Source organism: Talpa occidentalis, unplaced genomic scaffold (assembly GCF_014898055.3).
Source record: "Talpa occidentalis isolate TD23 unplaced genomic scaffold, MPIMG_talOcc4v2.1 talOcc4.566, whole genome shotgun sequence".
Taxonomy (NCBI): Eukaryota; Metazoa; Chordata; class Mammalia; order Eulipotyphla; family Talpidae; genus Talpa; species Talpa occidentalis.
In genome coordinates this window covers 22,921-30,472 of record NW_023604935.1, presented here as the reverse complement: position 1 = coordinate 30,472, position 7,552 = coordinate 22,921, and the positions used below count along the sequence as shown (strand labels likewise).

Here is a 7,552-nt window from a genome sequence, read left to right as displayed (position 1 = left end):
ACACTTTCCTCAAAATGAGTGTCTGTTTTTGAAGAAAATCAACAATTGGCAAATGGCAGTAACTTTGCCTGATAAAATATAAGCTCTCAGAGAAACCCAGAATTATGAAAAATTGAGTGCATCACTACTTGACAATTTAGAGTACAAATTTTCTTTTGGGATTTGTGATTAAAAAAATAAAACATTTTGATCATTTGATTCCAGTGTAATTAACACTAAAAAATCTATGTAACTTAGTGAAACAATGTATCACCTTAAAAAATCATGCATTAGCACAAGTCCCAACCAATATGCAAGAGAGGCCCATGGAAATGTAACAGAATAGGAAATATTCCCTGATATTATTTCAGGTTTCACTTTGCAAATAACCTTTGAGAAAACTACTGTGTGTACAGTTTTAATTTAGTATCAATATTCACAATTATTTGAAAATACTACTAGTTTTCTTCATTCCCCCAGGCTGCTGCTTCTCCCAGCCCAAATCCACTCCTCCCTAAGGTGAGGAAGAGAATTTGGAGAATTTGGAGAATTTGGAGCCTCCCCTGTCTGTGGATGTCACACTGTCACGGCATCATGTCTCCCTCTCACAGGCTCTGTGGGGTGGGGCAGCCTTGATGACCCCACACTCACCCCATTCTCTCTCCCCATTTCCTGGGGGTGTCCAGGGAAGACAATCAGCATCATCCTGCTCCAGTTACACAGTCTCCAAGGACCCTCCTGGACTCCTTCTCCCCAGACCCCTGGATGGGGTGTGATGCCCCTCACCCTCCTGCTGCTGCTCTGGGGGCCCCTGGCCTGATGGAGACCGGGCGGGTGAGTGCGTGTCCAGCTGGACACTGTTGCTCCAGGAGGGAGGAGCAAGGAGCCCACTGCGGGTGCAGGACCCCAGGAAAGGCTCATCTCCCCCCAACCTCTTGTACCCCCTGCAGGCACCCTGTGTTCTGGCCCCTTCTGTCCCTCCCGCCTCCCCTGAGTGCTCTGGTCCCCTGAGTCTGGGCCCTTCTTGACCCACCGCCCCTTTTCACTCTCACGGCCCCGCCCCTTTCTCCCCTCCAGGCCCAGCTCCCTGGGCCCTGGGCCCGCAATGAGAGGAGGGTCAGCCCGGGTCTCCCCTCCCGCCCCCAGGCCCCCACTCCCTGAGGCTTTTCTCCACCGATGTCCTGGCCCGGCCTCGGGGAGCCCCGCTTCATCGCCGTGGGCTACGTGGACGACGCGCAGTTCGAGCGGTTGGACAGCGACTCCCTGGGCCAGAGCGCGGAGCCGCGGGCGCCCTGGGCGGGGCAGGTGGGGCAGGAGGACCTGGACGAGGAGACTCTGATCCAAAGGGACAACGCGCAGTGGTTCAAAGCGCTCCTGAGGGACCTGCGCGGCCGCTACAACCAGAGCGAGGACGGTGAGCTTCGCGGAGCGGGGCCAGGGTCAGGTCACCCCCATTCCCACCATAAGGCCGGGGTGTCCCGAGTCTCAGGGTCCACTGACCCCTCGAGGATGGTGGATCTGCCAGGACCCTCCCCGGGAAGAGCCGGCAGGACTTTCCTGCCTGCCCATTCATTTTCAGTTTAGGTTTATTCAGGGTAGGGGTGAGCGATTGGGGAGTGACCTCAGGGCTGACCGCTGGGCGGGGCTCAGGGTCTCACACTCTCCAGAAAATGTGTGGCTGTGAAGTAGGTCCCCACGGAAACCTCGGCGGGTATGACCAGTTCGCCTACGACGGCGCGGATTCCATCTCCCTGAGCGAGGACCTGCGCTCCTGGACCCCGCGGACTCGGGGGCTCAGATCACCCAGCGCGCGTGGGAGGCGGCGGGCAGGGCCGAGCGCGTCAGGCACAGTGTGCAGAGCAGGTGCTTCCCGCGGCTCCGCAGACTCCTGGAGACGGGGAAGGAGGTGCTGCAGCGCACAGGTAAGAGGGGCCACGAGGCCTCGGACCTCCCCTCTCCTGGCGCCCCACAGGGAAATGGAATAATGGGCAGAACAGCAGCTGCTTTCTAGGCAGAGAGGGAGAGTCCCCCTGGGTGTCCTGTTCTGTGCTAGAGAGAGACTCGCCCAGAAGACACCACTTTTCTGGACGCTTAAGGAATCCAGTCTCTCCTGAGGGAGGGGAGGCCATCCTGAAATAACTCTTCCTGGATCCGTTTGACCAGGCAGCCATCCTGGGAACCATGAGTTTCTCTTTCAAGGCCTTGTTTTTGGTCTGAGGACATTTCTGGATCTGACTCCTGCCTTTCTGTTATTCATCCTCTACCCAGGTCAGGAGCAAAAGTCTGTGTTCTCCTTAGAGACCTGAATCCTCCTACCCTGGGCTCCTACCGGATTATCCCAGATTCTTCAGACTAGGCTGGTTTCTGGTTTTTGTGCTTCCTCCCTCCAAACCAATTGTCATGTTCATTCTGAGGATGGTCAGTGAGGCTGCTTCAGTGTCCAGGAAGGAAAAACCTAAAGTGTGAACTTTTTGTCCCTTCTCCTCAGATCCCCCAAAGACACACATGACACACCACCCCACCTCTGAGCATGAGGTCACCCTGAGGTGCTGGGCCCTGGGCTTCTACCCTTCGAACATTACCCTGACCTGGCAGCGAGATGGGGAGGACCTGACCCAGGACACAGAGCTGGTGGAGACCAGGCCTGGTGGGGATGGAAACTTCCAAAAGTGGGCGGCTGTAGTGGTGGCTTCTGGAGAGGAGCAGAGATACATGTGCCATGTGCAGCATGAGGGGCTGCTGGAGTCCCGAATCCTGACTTGGGGTAAGGAGGGAATGTGAGCACAGAGCTTCTCAGGGTCATCAGGAGCCCTTCTGGAGATCTTCAGAGGGTCAGGTTGAGGCCTGGGGCTCAGGGTCTCCCCTTCCCGTCCCTTCCAGTGCCCCTTCCTCAGTCCACTGTCCCTACTGACTCCACCGACTCCACCGTGGGCCACATTGTTGGCCTGGTTCTCCTTGGAGCTGTGCTCACTGGAGCTCGGTGGCTGCAGCTGTGATGTGGAGGAAGAAGCGCTCAGGTAGGGAAGGGAGTGGGGGATCTTGTCCACTGGGGGCTTTCATGTCCAGGGAGAACTTGCCCTTCCTGGTTAGTAGGGAGTATGATCCGCACACATGTGTTGCCCAGTCTGGAGCTGATTGCGAACACTCACTCTTTGTAAGGCACTTATGAAAATGCATCACCAATTGTTCACCTTATAACTGTGGTGGTGGGGATCTGTTTCCCAGTAAATGTCATAAGGGAAGGATCCTGCTAAGGAAAGACTCCAATTCCCTTTCATATCCATTCTTCATATATCCCAGTCCTGACCTGGGTCTTCAGTCACAGTTCTAGAAAATTCCCTGTGACTTGGGGATTCCTTTAGGACTCCATGGGTTGACTCCTCCCTGTCTCACATGATGTTTCTTCCCACAGGGGGACACGCAATCAACTAGTCAGGCTGCAGGTAAGTGTGGATTAAGGGTTGGGTCCTGAGCCCCAGAGGACAGCTTAGAGGGAATTCTCACCCCCTGGGACACACCAGTGGATGGGGCCAGGTTGTGGGGAGCTGTGAGTGGGACAGTCTTAGGATGCACTGGACTACTGAGAATGTTATCACTTAATGTAATTCACCTGAATTTCTTCAATATTATTTTCCCTCAGAGAATGAGAGCTCTGCCTTATGTGGGACTGAATGTTATAGGATTCCTCCCCCCCCCCATTTTGTAACTTCAGAATCCTCTGCTTTATTTAATTTTATTTGTTTTCTAGCTGTCAGTGATTGATATAAAAGTTTTTATTCAATCTATTTATTTGTTCCCTTACATCACTGTTAATTTTTGTATAATATTTGATTTCTCTCTCAGGACTACAGTCCTTATGGTTCTCTCACCACCATAGCACCCATGATCCATCACTACAGTCCCTTGTGCTCTTCCCTCCCCTATTTGGAACCATCTCTCTCCTTCCCCCTGCTGTAGGCCTCAGATCTAGGATCAGGCTGCGAGTTTTGTCTTTAATCTGACCCTTTGATTGATTTCTGTATATCCCACATATAAGGGAAACCATGATATTTGTTTTTTCCTTCTGACTTATCAAGCTTAGTATCCCTTCCGACCCCATCCATATTTCCCAAATGGCATGAGTTTCTGTTTTTGATCACTGAGTAGTATTCCACTGTATCTATGGACCACACCTTCTTGATCCATTCACGATCCCCTGATTTAAAACACAGTGATAACTGAAGCAGGACATTTCCCAAGCCTGCTGCTTGGGGAGTCTGATGCTTAGTTTCTGTTGCCTTCCCAAATCTGCTGCTTTGGTTCTGCTGCTTGCTGGAGCGGAGAAGTTGCTGGTGTACTCACTGCTTGCCTGAGGTGGTAGCCATGACACCCTTGAACCTCCTTCCCAAACAATAAAGAACACTTATACCATGAGAGATGGGATAGCAAGTATCTCATACAAACTGTATAAAACCTTGCCATTCTTGTTCCTGGGTGCTCAGCTCTTTGGGGAGCGATCCCGCTGAGCCCACCGGTGTGACAATTAAATCTCTCTCTCTCTACCTCTCTGAGTGCCCTGTGATTTCTCTGGGAAACTGCCAGAACATTTTTGGTTCCCTGGTTCTAGTTCAGCGCGTCCCAAGGGACTGAAGGAGAGCCTGGTCACCTCTCACACCCCCTCGTGGGACCAGGTAGAGTTGTCGGGTGGGTGGAATGCATAGCCAGATGCCAGATCTTTGTTTTAGGTGCAAAGTAGGAAGTGATTTTGTACAAACCATTAATAAATTAAGGCAATAAATTGATCAGTGGCTGTTTTCTCACAATAAACACGTGCGCCAGAGTAACTCCGTGACAGTCAAGGTCATGATAACAATGAGCTATCAGACAAGGATTCCATGTCCCATGAAGTGTCTTTCAAAATAAACAGATTTTAAAAAATTATTTCTACGTTTTTAAGATTCCATTTAATTTTGCTGTTCATTTCTTTTTCTTCACACTATCCCAAGTGGTGTCTGCAGGGTCAAAGCACAGAGGAGTTGTCAGTGGCCTGGAGCTGTGAGTGGGGCTGACTCTGACCTGCCTGCAGGGATTGCGGTCCTGGAGCCCCAGAATCAGCCCCCGGGGCTGCTCCTCCAGGGTGGCTCAGGCCTTGCTCTCCTCCTCTTGGCCCCCCTGAATCTCCTTGACACCCCAGCATTGGGGAACTGAGGGGGATGTCCTGGGTAAGGAGGGGTTAAGGACACCCCTTAACCATCTATCTCCCCCATACTCTGCCATCTGCTGCATCAAGACAAAACATGTAAGACCTTTAATGGAAAGGAACTTTAATACAATTAGTGTGCAACAAAGAAAAAGGAAAGAATAAAGTTTCCAAATCAAACATTCAAAGTCACCATCCCCTTGTGGGTAAATGTTCAACCAAACAGGGTTGGCCCAAACAGGGCTTGAATGCCTGCCACCTAAAGCACCTCCTGGCGGGGACCCATTGTAAAGTGGTGGATGGGGCTGACAAGTCTGGAAGGAAAAGAGCAAAATCAAGATAGAATCTAACATTGTAACCTCCCCACGGGTCTCTCCCCACATCTGTGTCACGCAGTCCAAGGTCAAGAAGGAAGTGCAAGTTCTTCACGTGTCTCTCTGCTCCGTGTGCCTCCTCCAGGGCTCCTTCTGGCTCCATCCTGCTTCCTTCCTTCTCCAGTCTCTTCTCCAGCTGCTTCTTCTCCCTGCTCAGCTCAACCCTGCTTAGGTAGGTCAGGGAACTTGGATCTTCCCCTGGGGAACCCCTGTTACAGTCCTCTCCGTCACCAGCATGTGCGTGTGTGGGGGTGACACCAGCCCTGCAAGGACGGTCAAGGCCCCGGATGTGCGCAGTTCCCTGGGCAGTTACAGGCCAGCACTGCTGCATCCCCCAGGGGAGACAGACGCTCCAGCCCCCCAGTGAGAGCCCCATGTCACTCATACAGTACTTCCCCTCACAGGGTCCCCTATGCTGCCCCTTCCCTGCCCGGTCCTCTCTGGCTCCCCCTACACCCCTTTCCACCTCTGTCCCCTAAAGTCCCCATTTCCATCCTCTGCTCTCTTTTACAGGAGTCTCCCCATCTTCCTAGTAAGTGCCCTGGGGGCTCTCCTAGGCCCCGCCCTTCATCCAAGGATGGAGAATGTAAGGTGATTGTCTATTTGGGGATTTGCCTAGAACCTAGGAACCAGTTGTTATGTCCTGGAGACAACTAGAGACTAAAAATAAGGATAAACTGACACATACTTGGGCGCCCCCTTGTGTGCAGATCCCTGTCCTGCCGCTGGGGGCCCAGGGAGCCTGGGGAGGGCCTGGCTGAGCAGGAGAAAGGGCAGCTCTGGGCTCCTGTGCTCAGCCACGTGGCCACACGGGGGCGCTGCCGCGCTGATCTGGAGTCTGGAAAAGACCTAATGCTCACAAAGAATTCTAAAGAATTCTCAGAGTTGGGTGTCCTGGAGGGCGGGGTCCTGGGGGCTGAGCTGCTCTGTGTGCAGCAAGAAAACCAGGGCTCAGAGGAGAGGAGACTCCAGAGCCCTGCCCTGTGTGTGAGGTTTCCATCTTTTCTCCTCAGAAGGCCTAGGAAAACTGGAAATTAGATTTTTCCTTCTACAACCTATAAAATTTGGAGGGCATTAAAAAAAAAATAACATTTAGGGCCTCCTTGGTGGCGCAAGGGGTTAAGATGCAGCCTATGAAGCTATCTGCAGCCACTACAGCACAAGTTCGATCCCCAGCCAGGAAGCTACCAACATGGCGCAGCAGACCTCTCCTGACCTCCCAGCTGCTCCCCTCAGCAGTGTGTTTCAGTCAGTTTGCCTGTTCTGCTCCCCACTCTGTCTCTGGTGAATCCTGTCACCCCAACACCTCTGGTCTGTACCCCAGTTCTTGTATGCATAAATAAATAAATCTTTTAAAAAATAACATTTAAAGAATACTGTGAGACTTACAGAAAAGTTGCAAAGGTAGCACAGTTCTTGTTTATACCACAGCATTTCTATTTTGTCAACATCCTACATGAGTAAAGTTTTTTTTTTTTTTTACAACTAATGAAGCAACGTTGACATAATTACTAAACGCCATACTTTCATTAGTTTTTGTTAATGTCCATTTTATGCTCCATAATCCCATCCAGTGTGCCTGGATGGCAGTTTCTCAGACTTTCGTCATTTTTGAAACATTGACTTTGGTGAGGAGTGATGTTTTGGGGAGGTCGTGGGTTCACAGATGGAGGTTCTTGGGTCACCTCTGAGAAGAAAAGTTTCACCAAAAACAAAGTCCTCCTTCAGTGGTGTGCGTGTCCACACCCCACACTCTGCCCCCAACCCCCACACACAAAAGGAAAGAAGAAGATGCTTGTGCAGACCCCAGCAGGCAGGAAGAGCTGCCCCTGGAGAAGGCGGGTGTGTTAGGAGAAGCCTGCAGGCCCCAGGTGGCAGCCTTGGGAGCAGAGCTGTCTCTTCCCAGGGCAGAAAGGGCACTGAGGTGGTGTTCTAGATGGGAGGGCTCATTCCTTTGCGCAACTGTCATCTGTCTTTACATGAATTACTTCTATGGTGTGACTAGGCTGATTTGTCAGGA

General features: G+C 51.8%; 1 long non-coding RNA gene and 1 pseudogene across 2 annotated transcripts; both read left to right on the top strand.

The window, feature by feature from the left end:
- The first annotated feature begins 1,141 nt into the window (after positions 1-1,141).
- LOC129144673 (class I histocompatibility antigen, Gogo-OKO alpha chain-like) lies at positions 1,142-3,949 on the top strand (annotated as a pseudogene).
- Positions 2,966-6,863, top strand: LOC129144672 (uncharacterized). 2 transcript variants are annotated; one of them, XR_008549089.1, is made up of 5 exons: positions 2,966-2,996; positions 3,392-3,422; positions 5,618-5,704; positions 6,046-6,123; positions 6,629-6,863. It is a non-coding gene; the product is annotated as an uncharacterized LOC129144672 (long non-coding RNA). The 2 variants fall into 2 exon arrangements; XR_008549088.1 differs by having other exon boundaries at positions 5,555-5,704.
- Positions 6,864-7,552: the final 689 nt, after the last annotated feature.